Here is a 16,174-nt window from a genome sequence, read left to right on the forward strand (position 1 = left end):
AACTTCTAAAGACCGAACAAACGCTTCTGCAAAAAGCAAAAAAAGAAAAAGAAAAAATTATCTATCGACATCAACACGCGCGTTGCGTGTGTTGTTTTTTGTTGTGTACTCTTTTGTCACGCTATAACAACAAAACCATATACAGCAGCGTATACACGTCAATTGGACGAACTAAAGAACGACTGGACGTGTTGCAATCGATTTTCAATTTCCGAGTACCTATTATCTTTCTCTCTCTCTCTGAGCAGTAAATACACATTGCAGTCGCATGCGACATATCGAATAAAATATACCTATAATAGGCATGCGGTGTATAAACCTATCAACTAAGAATAAGTATTTTTTTTAATTGTACGTACATTCTACAGTTGTATTCATTTATAATATATATGAATACAACTATAGAAGGTATGTAAATATATGATTATCTATATATATAATATAAAAATAATTAATATAATATTATTATTAATAATTAATATATAAGGTATGTACATATTACTGACCTAGGCTTACCTACTGCGAGTCAATTAATTATTTCAAATTGTGTGCGATTATTATTGCCTGTTCAATTACAATGTACACAATAAATAATCAATACCGATCGGTGGTGAAGGAGAAAGCGTTTAATAATATTATACCAACTTAATAATGGTATAATAAATAACTAGTACGGTAAAACAACGTGTATTATTATTATAAACAATTTATTTACGTGTTGTGTGTGCGTACGCGTATCGATATGGCTACATATAGAAATCGTCTAACGATATAAACGGCGAGTCGAATCGGATATTAACATACACGTCTCTGCGTATTGATCATCGCTGCTGGCTCGTGGGTAAGAAGTGCGTTACGCTATACTATATATTTATTATATTAGTAAATAGGCACGTTGCACAGCCGATAATATACCCGTCGATACCGGGGACGGGATGAATTATTATTGGCGAGGTAAATGGTTGTTTTCTACTAGGACTTGCCCCCGAGTCAATTAATTTAATCCCGAAAAGAAGTGGGGAAAAAAACTAAAATACATTAATAAAAAGTAAACACGCGCGTTATTATCATCGGTGTGTTGACGGGCGGACCGTAATTCGACCGGTAACAATGGTCCTCTCGCATATCGATTTTTTTCACCGCCGCCGTTGTCTACACCCCCCGTAGGTTTTATATTATATTTTATCAGCAGCCCCGCGAAGTGTATTAATCGTAAACACACACCGAACATGACATATTTTATGTAATCTGTGGCGTTTTATCGAAACCGTTTCCCATGCAGTAGACCGCGGTGTTTACACCGTATATACACGTACGTACATTACGTTGTATGTATACAGGTAACTCACAACGTTCTTCGCCAAGTTCCTTGTTATTATTTTTTTTTTCGAATAACCAGAAATTATTTCCAAGATTTTTTTTTAGCTTTTAGTGAAAGAATTATACAACCCATACGAGTATTATTTTAGGATTGTATTGGTATAAGGAGGGATGGAATACAAAAAAAATAACATATACAATTTAAGTATTTAAATAAATACTACTAAAATCATATTATAAAAAAAAAACTAAATCATTAGTGATGAGTAGAGCCCGGATTTCAATGCAGAGTGCATACCTTTTTGGTTGATCATACGCAATGCTTTCTAAGAATATAATTTGTATCATATAACGAGGGTTTCAAAACTACAAATTTTATTTTACATATTGTAGTATATTTAGTGATTTTTAGATTTTATAGCATATTTTTAATTTTACAATTTCTTAGAGCATATTTTATGATTTTTGAAGATTCAGAATGAAAATTCAAAAAATAAAAAATAAATACATTAATATTGAGAGAACATTCTTAATATTCTTGTATCGTATTTTTCAAATTTCCATTTGACATTAAAAAAAAAATTTTTTCCCCTATTGGTTAATATAATATATATATTTATAAATTATCATTACAACTAGTTTCATCTAAAATAAAATATTATACAAATATCAAATAGGAGCAGCTGCTATCGATATACAATGATTTTCTATAAATACTTTTCTAAGAGAATAACTCAATGATTATTAAACATTCTACAAATGCATTTTTTTTTTATTCAAGAAACATTTTTAATGCTACTTTATTATTATTATTATTTTTAAATTATGATTAAAATTTAAAAATTTGAATTATTTTTATTACTTTGCTTTTTTTATATTTATAATTTTATAAAATATTTGTGCAAATGAAAATTTTGTGTACAAAAATAAAATATAAGTGCATATTTTTAGAGCATATTTGTACTTTTTTAAGCACATAAGTGCATGCATATTTAGTATTTTTTAAGTGCATTAAGCTCCGAGCCCTAATAATAACATACGTTTCTTACTTAAGTTACTGAACTCATTAATTACTAAATCTACATCAACATTAGAAGCTATTTCTTGTTCTGTGAACAGTAGAATTAATAATTCCAAATGGTGTTAGGCCATGGCACTTCTTAATTTACTTTTAACAATATTTAATTTTGATAATATCCGTTCACAGGAATAACTAGTAACAAGTAAAATACTATAGTTACATATACGTACACGTTCAGTGTTCGTTGTAAAATAACAGTACCAGATAATTCGTAAATAATATAATAGTAAATAGTCAACAGATAATAGTTTTATACTCTAAGTTAATAATTATACATAGATATAACAGATGCAAATCACCGTGTTTATTTTCTTTCAACAACACTTAAAATTTAAAAATAACTCCATGACTCAAATAATAATGGTATTTAATCGAATCTAATTACATGGAATTATATATTTATATCACAATTATATTAGTCCCCAAAGAAATATTATTCTTTGAATCAAATATATTTTCGGTTTATTTCTTATTTTATTATGAAACATTATTTAATTTTATTTACCATATATTTTAGAAAAAGTTACATTTTATTTCAAGAAAACCAGTCTAAATATTGGTTCTTTGCTTTGGAACTTAAGGGCGCCAATTACAAAATGTCTGGGGGGTGCCCGGGTACACCCGGTAACCCCCGTGCGTACGCCAATGACATGGTGACAGTCGTACTGTCATGATACCTCTGTCATATGATTTCATGACAGCTACTGTCACACGAGGTATACAGTATACACATTGACGCTAAATAACGTTAGTGATAGTGATAGCCACTGGCAGTGGATGATTTTTGTAGTATTATTGAATTGTTTGTTTGATTCAAGTGCTTACATTTTGAAGTTTTTAAACTTGCGACGTCCCTGTACAGCCAGGGCCATCGTCGCTTGACGGATCCAGGTATTAAATACGTTGAAGGGTCGCCAACCTATGGCCGAGGTATAAGACCGGAGCACATAGGATTTTTATTTTTACTTTAAAACTAATAATGAAGGAATTATAAAATAAAATAATAAAATCAAAACATGCATAAGTAAATAAAATTATATTTATTTAAAATGAAAATTATTTTATATTGTAAGAAAATAAAACGTTAATTGATTATCGGCCCAGACATATTAAGAATATACATTATCAACGTGTGCGATATTCGCACACGTTTTTTTCCGGTTAAATTGTGTCCCAGCGACGATTTATGTCGCGGGCATGATTTGGTTTTCTACTTCGTGGCCAGAACTTTTAACATTTTTTCAAAATTCGAAATAATATAAAAAAGTTTAAAACAAAAAAAATCTTAATAAATGATATTAATAACGGAATTAGATTAACCAATAGAATAGCGTATTCACCTGTAGATATTCGAATTCCAGATGGCTCTTACGAAATTGAAGATATTAGTAATTATATCCGGAATTCTTTAAAAAAAATTACTAAAACGGAGGATCTCTTATTTAAATTAAATCTTTCAGATAATCCTATGAAAGTTCAATGGATTGCGAATAGTCTAGCAAGTACGCATGGATTTGAAAAAAAATTATATTCTTGTTTACCATATGATCTTTCGTCATCGATGTCATCAGGAAATATCCAATATGAAATTAACGACAATAGCATAAATATTACTTCTATAAAAGTTTTATGTAATATCGCTGACGGAATCCAAATCATCCAGAATACGCCAGTTTTTTATCTCAGCTGGTGGGGGCAGCCGAACAAAGGTAATGTGTATCACCGTTGCTGCGTTCCTTCGGCAATAGGTTTGTCCAGTAGGTTACTCGGATTGAGATTAAGGCTGAGCGCGAGGTCCGCTAGTCGCTCCCCGCGAAAGTTATTACTCGCTGATCCCCATTCGGTCGACCAGGCGTTGAAGTCACCACCTTATAACAACGTTCACTCCATGAGTTGTGGATCTAACCGAATGTTCGAGGTCGCCTAGAAATGATATGTAGTAGTCTGTCGTTGCGGGAGTTGTAACAGCTATACAAGCGCACGCCTCCGCAATGAATCCAAGCGAAACCTCAACCTGAGCCATCAGATTCTGCAACGAAGCTTGCTCTAGCTGTAAGGAGGACAGCGCAACTTCTATCGGCACTAGATGTCCAATTATTATCGGCCGTTGGAATCCAGTTTGGATCAAAGATGAGTAACACTTGAGATTTGCGGTCAGCGGCGATTTGCAGCATCAGATTCTGAGTGATGGCGTTCCGATGCAAATTGATCTGGAGAAAGTTAATTATTGCGTTGACTAGCTGTTCTCCCGTCGTGCAGCACATGCTCCAGAACCAGGCCTGTGCGGCGTTACTTTGTGCCCTGCATGTTTTCAAGCCACACATTTACCTTCGGTGCAATCCTTTTCTTTATGTCCGGTGACACCACACTTGCGGCAGCTCACCGATATATCGGGCCCTATGTAGTGGTGAGACCAAAGATATGGCACCTGAAATATCTGGTCAGTTCCGGCATTTTGGGCCTGATCCTGCAGATGTTCCAGCCGATCTTTACATGGGATTTCCCTTTTATGATAGTCCTCGGTACTCGAAGGGCTGCCACTTGCTGACTGGACCTGAGGCCCCAAGGGCCGGTGACAATAATCTCCGGAATGCTGGACATAGCTGTATCATCACCCTTGTTGATTTCAGAGAGGACTTTTTATACGCCGATCAAAATTTCCTCTTTGTCCACAACCGAGTCAATGTCTACTACTTCAACTTCTATAGAAAAGCTCCTTGTTTAGAAACTGGTTCGAGTTGGGAACCGAGTTTTTCTACTAACAGGCCCATCGCCATGTTGCTTTAGGGCGGTATAACATTTAAAGAAATTGAGGCGGCAAATTGTAATATTAAATTTTCAAAAAAGACAGCAATTTAGTTATTATTTTGCGTCTTCATTGTTAATTGTTATCGTAAAAGTTTTGCTATCTCGTTATGATAGCGTATGATTATAATGTATAATTAGTATAGTGTATACTATATATTGATAACCGATATATATAAGTGTATACGTATAATGTATGGAGACGTATTGTTGTTACAATTCCAGTGACGGTAGCGTCTGCTGAAAGAAGTTTCTGTAAATTGAAACTTGTAAAAAATCATTTACGATCAACAATGAGTAATGAAAGTTTAACTGCATTATCAATTTTATACATTGAAGTAGAGTTGGCACAAGAACTAAACTTGGAAAATTTAGTACAAGATTTTGCAACAAAAAAGGCAAGAAAAGTTAATTTATAATTTTAAAATATTATTATTATTATAATTATAAATATTTTTCTTAATTGTATTTTTTTTTTTATACTAACTACTAACAGTATGTATAATATAGTCTCGTTTATTATTCTACTTTTTAAAGTTGTATATATATTTATGGTTTTTTGTATTTCTAATTTATAAATCAACACATTTATAAAAAAATTTTAATTGCAATATTATGCATGTAATTATTTAATTTAGTATCTTAAGATCAGCATTAAAATGTTCGCTTTAGAACGGAAAGTATCTTACGATGGTCCTGTCTACCAATGCTTTCCTGAGTGGCTCAAGTGCAGTTCTGGAAGCTTTGCTCTCCCCCAAGTCTACGAGCACGGACGTAATTTACTAATATATTAGCACACATGTCCAGCGGCATTGGCAAGACAGGATTTGGGTGTTCGAACACCCCTCCCTCACGACTGACATGCAAGTAAACACTAAACAAAATGAACAACAAATAGTAAACGCGCGGTTCAAACGAAAATCATAAGTGTACACGTACACATATTTCGCAACACCCTCGCAGGAACAGACAGAACATACTGACAGTGTTGTCAGCTCAGTAATTACATACACAGTAATTAGAATACAGATTATAAAATTGGAAGAAAGAAAATAAGAAATTGTTGAATGAAACCACGCATTCCATAGAATGTATTTACTTATCAATTGTCATTATCATCATTATCATCATCATCATCTGAGTCCGAATCTTTATAATACTCGCTGATTATTTTATATATTTTACCATTCTTAGTTGTTCTCTTTTAGTATACGTTGTACCTAATACAAACTACAAGAAATTTTAACATGCTAAATGAAATGTCCAAATCATTGTTCAAACAATGAATTTAATAAATAAATAAAATACTGATAAAAAAATGCTAATTTTTTATCTGTCAATTATATCTGTCAATGAAAGAAAATGTTTTCATATATCGGAATGAATTATAAGTCCAATAATAAAATTAATTTAAAAGTTGAGCATTTTTTTTAAATGCAAAAAAAAAATTTCTATCTCATTTCATGTTCTCGTAGTAAACTCCACGTCTAAACCATCCATATCAATAAAATAAACTATCAATTTTCAAAAGTTTTACTTAATAAATGAAATTTTACCAAAAGCGTTTAGTAAACTCACTTTGTGCTAGTACATAAATAAAAATAAAGAAGTACGAGAAGAAGCGCCTTGTTGTTATTTTTTACTTTGTTCTTTTTATATTTATAGTCGGGTATGTTTTAACGTTGTTATTTTACTCGTATTATTGAGTGAAAATATGTAATTTCGGTGAGATCGACTAAGATTACGTATCAATAACAGTTGTTCGTTTGTGTAGTCGTTGTATTATTACCGTTTTACGTCCGAAGTTATATACGAGCTATTAACTTCACCCGGCTCCAACCCCGAGTGTCGATGGCTATGATACGGACGGTAAAACGAAAACGTTGTTCAACGTAAAATGTAGCCACCTGATATGCGTGAGCGAACGTAAAAGTCCGATTTTGTATTTATTTCTTTTGTCTGTTTTTGATTTACGTTTTTGTCGCCGACACTAATCGCGCGCGACTGGCGTTGCCGTGTGCGTACGGGATCCGGACGCGATATGGTGGCAGGTAACTCGCGCGGTACGTGTTTTCGACAATAGCCCACGTGGTCGGGGGACGAAAACCGCCCGGGGGCAGGTGAATGGGCACTATCCGTATACGTAAGTGGCGCACGTTTCACGCATGTTTGTTTTATTCATTTTCCTTTGGCCAGCTGTCGATCTATGGTATGCACTCGGTCTCCGCGGGCGGGTCGGAGAAGTTAAACCATTTGCAACACTGCACCGGCGACGAGGGCGACGGCGGTCGCGTGGTGTCTTTGGTCTGCTAGAAACAATTTGTGTTTGCCAGGCTATCTAGTCGTAAGCCGTCGAGTGGACATGAGTGGCGGGTGTGTGGGATGAGGGCGAACGAACGTCGCGTTTCGCGGGAAACGTTGTCCGCGGTTATCACGCGAAGGTTTACGAGACTCGGATAGCTTTCGATTCGGGCGTTATTATTTGTTGTAATCGACGTTGGAACACGCTGTGCGGGTCGTCGAGCAACAAGGGTCGAGTTGAACTCCTTCGCACAGTAGGATGAAATCAATTCTAGCATGCCAAAATTCAAAAATAAAAATTGTATACTATACAAGATATTGTAATAGTTTTATTCTATACATATTATTGATATAATAAATATACATTATTATGGTCCCAAAATGTTTATCTTATCGTATTAATGATATTTTAATTGTCACATGACGCGCAACCAATATCGAATAATATTAAGAATTGTAAAATACGCTTAGTTATCGTTTGGTAATCACCGTGTATAGGTAACAACTATTAATTTTAAAGTTTTTTTCTATTGAAGTTATTTTTTTTTTATAATAATTTATTGTTTCAACAACATGGACGACAATAATATACCAGGTAAATTTTTAAGTTAAACTACATTTATCATTAAAACAATTGCGAAACAAAAATTTCTAAGTTGATGTACTTTTTTTAACACAAATTAACTTCAAAATAACATAAAATAAAATAAAAAAAAATATAAAATTAACATTATCGTATAGGATGTTGAGATTTTATTTTTGTTAGATCCGTCCGATCTAATTTAAATTAATTATTTTCTGTGATAAGTTCAAGTTACCAAAATCGAAATAGCCAATATTCTTACTTGGAATTATTTAAAAAAATTTTATTTATCAATTTATTTTTTTCACGAATACATACACAATCTATACAAAGTAATGCATAATAAGCGTATAAGATAAAAGTCAATACTTCATAAGAATTACTTGAATAAGAAGCCACCCATTAGTGAAATTTAACTTGACATATATTTACATTGATGAGAGGTATTTTTAATGTAAATGATCATGATATAATTTCCTTTTTAGTCTGCGTATTGGATTTTCAGGAAGTGTGAAGGTATGTAACTTTTTTATTAGTGGGTCGGGATGATTTTCTAGTTTGGCAAAAAACTGCTTATAGAATAATTTCGTTTCAGTTATTACCGGATGGATACCTAAGTCTTGATGGAGGGGTAAATTAGAGACATAGAAAGGAGCGTTAGTGATATTTCTTAGAGTAATATTTCGAAAGACTTGAATCTTGTTCAAGTTTGATTTTTTCGCCGATCTCCAGAGTTGTAACCCATATACTCATATAGGCTTTAGGAGAGTTTTCTAAATTAGTAGTTTAGTTTTTAAACTAGTAAATTAATTTTTGGATAATACCTAAATATTTAACAGCACTGAGAGGTGGAATAGAAATGTTATTGATTAAAACATTTGGACAATGACCCTGTCTAAGGGTAAAGGTTGTATGGACTGATTTACTGTGATTAACTATTACGCGCCATTTTGCATACCATTCAGGTTGTAGGTTTAGATAAGACTGTAAGTTTGCAGAGGTTATAATTGGATCGTTATGAACTGAAAATTGACTTTATCATCTGCATAATCGGCAACTGTGGTGTTCGGAGTTGTGGGTTAATCAGAAGCATATATGTTAAATAGTATGGGTGAGAGGATAGCTCATTGCGGTACACCGGCGGTAATTGGAGCTATATTTGACGTAGATGAACATAGACGGATATCGGGGGGGGACTTGGGGGGGGGTCATAAGCCTTATGGAGAACATACATGGTCAGATATTGATATAGAGGCTATACAATTATCAATTTTAATTTTTCATTACTAATAGTGCGTAAATGGAAAGAAAGTAAAAGTACACTTCGTATATTTAAAAAAATAATTTTTTATAGCTACAAAATACTACTAGTGAAAAAAAAAATGTAGGAAGGCCAAAGAAATGTTTTGCTGAATGTTCTACTCGAAGTAAAGAACGTAGATCTGCAGCGTTAGGAAATTTATGTACTACGCCAAAAATGAAACATGTCGCAAAATCAAAATTTTATAAAAGTAGAAACAGAGCGCTTGCAGATGTATTAAAAATGGCCACGTCTACTCCAAGTAAACGACTGATTTTGTCGTGTGCAAACGAGTTGCAGCGTCCGTTGGGGCTTCGCTTGATTATAAGTTATAACCAGGGCTCATAACTTCTAGCATTTGCATATTTTTTTTGAAAGGTCCTAGGGGTACCTATGTGAGCTATAAATTTGTTTTAGATAACCAAAAAGCTACATATGACATTTTATGTTGCATATTTTTGCATATTTCGGAGTATAAGTGTTATTTTGTTTTTTTTCGCTTTTTTTTTGCTTATTTTTGGATTTTTGTATGATTTTTATCATTGATTTTTTTAAAAAAATGTTAGTAGCCTAAAAATTTTTTTCTTAAAAATAACAAGTAATTATAGTCATATTAATTGTTCATATTAGTAATTAATTCGTGTTAAATAATTTTTCTTCTTATATAACGTATAAAATAATATCAGATAAACTATTTATACCTATACGGGTTTAGGCAACGCGCAATGTAGCGAGAGTGTACGCCCGAAACTTCGTAATCCCATCGATAAGGAACCATTATAATTGTAGATAATTGTAGCTTGTACTGTAGTATTTTATTTTTATAGTTTCTAGGTATTCGGGTATTCCGATATCATTATCTAGATATTCCGATATCATCATTCTCAGATTATTTACAAATTATTTTTCATTAACATTTTGCAATCGTTTCCGATTTTTCGTACTGTATGCATGCTAGTTCGTTTCGTGAATTCAGTATCTAATTTTTTTTTTTTTTTTTTTTTTTAATAATAGAAGCTAAAATAATAAAATAATATAATAAATAATAATAATAAAATAATAATTTTTATACACAAACGTTTTTATTTTTCCATATTTTAGTATTTTTAGTGCATATTTAAACGCTTATATGAATACTTTTTAGAGCATATTTAAGCGCTTATAATAACCTTTTTTAGAGCTATAAGTTATGAGCCCTGGTTATAACTATCATTCAATATATCAGGCGATTATCACAGCGCAAATTTAGTCTAACGTGACAATTTTCAGTGGGCGAAACGTATTGTAAGACTTAAAATTTATAATTTTTATCATAGATTTCGTATTAAGTGCAGTGTTTGAATCGCATCGTGGTAATAAATGTATAAGTATAAACAATTTTAAGTTTACAAAAAACTCAGAATACAAAAAACTTTGACTTGTATTTTCGTTGTACGAACAAAAAATGCAAAGCTATAGCTATTTTAAATTAACAATGTACTTAAGTACTACGGTTTATAAATGATCATACTGATCATAACGATTACACAACAATTGAAATTTTTTATATATTATAAATAGTTTTTAGTGTAAAACGTAAGGCAGAGACAGAACTATACATACAACCAAATAAGATTATAAGACGAGAGCTTCAAGTAAATCAAGACAATAATTTACAATATAGTGATATTCATTTACTTCAAAATTCCATGTGTGCCGCAAGGAAAAAACATTTTCCGACTCTACAAAAGATCATGATGAGGATATAAGTCAACTTAAGGAAATGCAACAAACTTTGTTATTTAAAGGTGAACAATTTATTTATTTAAATAATGATAATGATTTAGTTATTTTAACATGTTTGAAAAATTTAAATGTGTTATGTAACGCTCAACACGTGTTTGGAGATGGCACTTTCAGTTATAGTCCAACATTTTTTAACCAGTTGTACACAATTCATGTTTATCAAAATTATTTCTACATGCCTATTGTTTTTGTTTTTTTTAAAGAGTAAGTCCACATCAATATATACTACTATGTGGAGCATAATTCAAAATCTTTGTATTTAAATTCTTTAAAGAGAATTACATATTGAACATTTCCATGTTGATTTTGAAATATCTGCCCACAATGCAATATTAAATCTTTATCCTAATTGTAAAATTATAACATGTACATTCCATTTGACACAAAGCTGGGCTCGATGTATACAAGCCAATAAATAATTATTACTTGAGTACAATGATAAAAATTCCAATATTAGGAAGTGGCTAAAATGTTTTTTTGGTTTGTCATATTTACCAACAGAAGAAGTAAAGAATGCCTACATACAATTAATAGCAGTTGCTCCGACATCTGATTTTTCTTTCTCCGATTACGTTTTAGAAACCTACATACTTACTTCAACATTTAATCCGTCATTATGGGCAGGAAATCCAAAAGATGAGCATCAAACTACAAATGGCGCTGAAGCATTCGACAGACATTTTAATGAACAATTTTACACCCCTCATCCTCATATTCATAAAGTAATAGACGTTATATTAAATATTCAAGTAGAAACCGCATTCAAAATATCATTAATAACCAATAACATCAATAATTACCGCAGAAAAGAATCCACTGAAGCAATAAAAACTAAAATAAATTTATGGACAAAATAAATCAAATGAAATGTATAGAATTAATGGGCAATCGCTTTTATAGAAAAAAATTTAACTTTAAAACTTTGAAAACGTGAAAAAATAAATAAAAATAAAAATAACGAATATAAACTATTATACAAATTAACCGCACTACTATTAAGACTAATTGTGCATTTTTAACCACACCTATGAACAAATATTTTCATAGACATTAAGTCTGTAAAATGGGAAGGGAAATGTACTTACGTACCACATTAGATAATACATTTCTTAAAGTTGTTATAGTAGATATTATGTGCCTTATATTTACTTAATTTAAGATACTTTTGTGCGCAAATTAGTTGTTTTTTTGGTATTTGTGTGCAAACCAGGACCGCCCCAAAATTGATCCACTGAATTTTTCAGTTCAAAATGACTAGTTCTCTATATCAGACGCAAATCGCTGCTTGTATTTTGTAATGTGTGGTGAGCAGTGCTCGAATTGTTGGGTGGGGTGCGTAGGGAGGCGGAGCTCCTCTACTATTTTTTTTTTTGCGTACCCCAACTATATTTTATCACCGGAACGGGAGGACGCCACGTTCATCCTAATTGATGTCCAAAATAATTTTTATATGAATTTCAATTTACTTCAATTTGAAAACGAATTTTACGATTTAAAATATCAAAACTATTTTCATAATTAAAGATTATATGGTGATTATGATAAGGGACAAGGTTGTTATTTCTGAAAAAATATAAATAGCAATGTCTGTGAATTTGGTTTATTATACTTTATACATTGTATGGTTTGTTATTAATATTGGCGATTGACGATATCGGCATTTCGAAAAAAAAATAAATGCCCGCACCACGACTAATCTTCGGCCGAGGCCCGCACTAAAGAGTAAAAATAGATAAAAACAAAAACCAAATATATGATTATATCATTCGATTCATGAAACTGCCTGATCGCCTACAATTATGTTAATTATTATTTAATTTTTATTTTCTATTGTAACATGTAGGGTGTTGGTATTGGTATTGCTATCAAAATATTTTATATTTGTTTAGCTGAAATGTGGTATTCAAAATATATGTAAGGTTGGCGGAGGGTAGGGGTGAGGAACGAAGCCCCCTACGGGTCTGTGTTTAATAATTTCGCACGTGGAACACAGTTTTCGAATCGTTGGACTGAACTCCTCTACTTAATTTTTCCCAATTCGAGCACTGGTGGTGAGTATTTGAAAAATAAAAAATTAGTTGAAAAAATCGTAATTAACAAAAAATAATATAAGATTAAAGGAATTATTGCATTTGGTTCACCAACAAGAAGAAATCTTAGGCTTAACATAACTGGTCACTATATTACATATGCATATAGGTCTAATGAGGGACGGGAGTTATATGATGACTGTAATGGAAAAGTTTTAAATGTAAACCAGCGATGTGAAGTTACTATTGAATTAATTGTATTTACAATTTGATTACATTAAATTTATATGTATTTTTAAGCATTGTATTTTAATCATTCTGATTGACTTAAATTTAATTGATTCATAAAAAATAAGTATAATTTATGAATAATTGAAAATTGCATTTCCTTAATGAACTTTTATCATAACGTATCTAACTATTTAAAATTATATAGCTAATTATTAAATATTAAAATTGAATAGTTAAACCCTAATTTATTGAAAAGTGTGAACAAAATTTATTTTGGGCGTATATACTTAAGTTACAAATTCCAATTTGTGGTTATGAATTATAACGAATTGGTTATTAATTTATGAAACCATTTTTACACCAACTATTTACTACTTGGTGGTGCCAGAATCAGTTACCTATCTAGTGAGCTGCATGTCCCCAGCCCCCCCCCCCCCCTCGGACTTTCGACTTCAAATTTTTACAGTCGTTTGAGTTTCGTTTGTGCTTGTTTGTGCTTTTATTCCCATCGTTCGTGCTTAACCCGTTTCCGAGTTATTGAACTTTCAAGGTGGGGGGAGGGCTGGGGACATGCTCAGCCCCCCCACTACCTCGGACTTTCGAGTTCAAATTTTTACAGTCGTTTATGCTTGTTTTTGCTTTTATTCCCGTCGTTTGTGCTTAACCCATTTCCGAGATGTTAAACATTGAAGGAGGGAGGTGCATAAGGACTTAGCCTCCCCACTAACCAATTATTCTTATTGATCTGTTCGTTTATTCCACGTTTGTGCAGATTTGTGATCAAACTTCAGCAGAAAATTCTGATTTACTTGGGATTTTTTTTATAATGACCCACTTTATTTAATTTTTTTTAATTAATTTGCGTACAAAAATTTAAATATTTGATATTTTTACGTGTATTTTAAAACAATAAGAGCTCTTCTCACCAAAACCCCGAAGTGATATAATAATTATTGATGAATTTTCATTTTGAAAAAACTTCTATGATAATATCATAACACGTTTTTAAAATTGTATGAAACTTTTTTTATTTTGTCATTTTTAAATTTGGATTGACTTTAAAGCGACCATTTTATCCGGCCACGGAATTTTAGATCTGGCAGGCTACTGCGAATTCGCACTGAAACTTATGCATACCTACGTGTCTAACCGTAAACACAGTTTGTAAACAATACTTTTGAAAAAGTATTAAGATACTAATAATAGTATTCGAATAAAAAAGTATTAAAAATACTTTTAAAATACTATTATAAAAATGTATTTTATGAATACTTACAAAGTATTTGAATACAAATCCAAGTATTTTTTTTAATTTTATGCTATATTATATATATATATGTATTGTACACCAGTATAGGTAACTATTATGTTACTACTTTCCATGAATCTTAACAATTATTATAACATGTCTGACTATTTAGAGATAAATACATGTTCACATATTTCATTCTGCATTCACATATATTTTAACTAATAATGATTAAATTTCAATGAAAAAAATATAATAAAAATTGGTAATATTACTATTAATATGGAACTATTTTAAATTTATTAGATTTTCAGTTTTCTTAAAAAATTCCAAAACAGAAACTGTATAAAATGTAATGTGGTATTTAGTGTGGTAACATTGCTATTACCTACCTACTTTTACTATACAAAAACATAATATTAGTTTTCAACAAAATCGATTTTTTTTTTTTAAATAATAAATTAAAATTAATAAAATACTTTATGATATTTTAATACAAGTATTTAAATTTTAGTAAAAATACAATTAAGAAATAATCAAAATAATTAAAAAATAAAAAAAAATAAATTGTATTCAGAATAGCATATAAATACTTCAAAAAGTATTCGAATACTTTACAAGACTGGTGTCTATTTAGCAAAAAGTTAAAAAGTTATAATTTATAATAGTAAATAACACATGGTTGATGAAATTGTATAAGTACGCAAACCACCTTCGGTTTGCTTTTAGTAGATACAAAATATCAACAAAACGTTAATACAAGTTTATTAATTCTATAACAAAATCTGTTAATGTCGTGAGGATGAATGAATCAGTAATAGCAATAGTTCCTTTACTATATTATCTCCACCATCCCGTGGTCAAAAATGGTTTTTGGCACGTTGCGGACCATGTACAAAATTTAAAACAAATTTTACATTTGGAAAAAAAATTTTTAATTGAACCTGTTTTCCAAAGTCTTGAGTTGGGAAAAAAATTAGACTTTGAATTAACTGTCGTTTTGAGTGACATTCCAACAACAATAAATGTGCTACATAACAAATTCACACTCAGAGGTATTATTAATTTCATAATACCAAAATCCAAAAACATTAATGCAATTGGGCATTATGTATCATACAATTGGAGGGAAACTAATATTACATGGGAACGATGTGATGACCAACTGCATTCCACACGATACGTAAGAGCATCCACAAATGTTAACTATCAATTCATACTGTACACTAAATAAAAAAGTATTAGGTTACTAATGTTAGTATATTTGTTTAATTTGAATAAGTCAAAAAGCATTTTAAATAATGTATTTTAAATAATTAATTTATGTTTTAATTTAAAATTTTATTCAAAAACTTAAAAACTGTAATGTGTCATTTATTTTTTAATTAAAATGTTCATACGTTTTAATTTTTACGTAAATAACTATTATAATATCTGTTTTTTTTTTAAATGTTTGTAATTAATGTTAAAATGTTCTTATACCTATATC

The 16,174-nt window shown here is 31.1% G+C and overlaps 1 pseudogene; it reads left to right on the plus strand.

Annotated features, from left to right (window-relative positions):
* The first annotated feature begins 5,499 nt into the window (after positions 1 to 5,499).
* The window catches only part of LOC112683769, a 29,863-nt pseudogene continuing 19,188 nt past the window's right edge, over positions 5,500 to 16,174 (plus strand).

Source organism: Sipha flava, unplaced genomic scaffold (assembly GCF_003268045.1).
Source record: "Sipha flava isolate LNK unplaced genomic scaffold, YSA_version1 235_pilon_pilon, whole genome shotgun sequence".
In the NCBI taxonomy this organism is placed as follows: domain Eukaryota; kingdom Metazoa; phylum Arthropoda; class Insecta; order Hemiptera; family Aphididae; genus Sipha; species Sipha flava.